The sequence below is a fragment of the Bison bison genome, unplaced genomic scaffold (assembly GCF_000754665.1).
Source record: "Bison bison bison isolate TAMUID 2011002044 unplaced genomic scaffold, Bison_UMD1.0 scf7180017859017, whole genome shotgun sequence".
NCBI classification, from domain to species: domain Eukaryota; kingdom Metazoa; phylum Chordata; class Mammalia; order Artiodactyla; family Bovidae; genus Bison; species Bison bison.
In genome coordinates this window covers 23,705-24,321 of record NW_011489589.1, presented here as the reverse complement: position 1 = coordinate 24,321, position 617 = coordinate 23,705, and the positions used below count along the sequence as shown (strand labels likewise).

Sequence of the window (617 nt, the reverse complement as noted above, 5' to 3'; positions counted from 1 at the left end):
ATGTATGGATGTGAGAGTTGGACTGTGAAGGCAGCTGAGCACTGAAGAATTGATGCTTTTGAACTGTGGTGTTGGAGAAGACTCTTGATAGTCTCTTGGACTGCAAGGAGATCCAACCAGTCCATCCTAAAGGAGATCAGTCCTGGGTGTTCACTGGAAGGACTGATGCTGAAGCTGAAACTCCAATATTCTGGCCACCTGATATGAAGAACTGACTCAATGGAAAAGACCCTGATGCTGGGAAGATTGAGGGCAGGAGGAGAAGGGGACGACAGAGGATGAGATGGTTGGATGACATCACCGACTCAACGGACATAAATTTGGGTGGACTCTGGGAGTTGGTGATGCCAGGGAGGCCTGGCATGCTGCAGTTCATGGTGTCGCAAAAGTCAGACATGACTGAGCAACTGAACTGAACACACACTCAATTATCCTCACACACACACACACACCATTATCTGCGTGTGCACACACACCATCGTCTGCATGCACACACACACAATTATCCTCATACACACATACCTAAATGCCATTAGCCTCATACACACATAAGCCATTATCCTCATATAAATACACACACAACGTTATCCTCATACACACACACGCCATTATCTGCA

At 46.8% G+C, this 617-nt stretch overlaps 1 protein-coding gene across 4 annotated transcripts in view; it reads right to left on the bottom strand.

Moving 5' to 3' along the window:
- Window positions 1–617, bottom strand: part of RNF4 (ring finger protein 4) — a 35,724-nt gene that overhangs the window by 14,997 nt on the left and 20,110 nt on the right. The window lies entirely within an intron of this gene.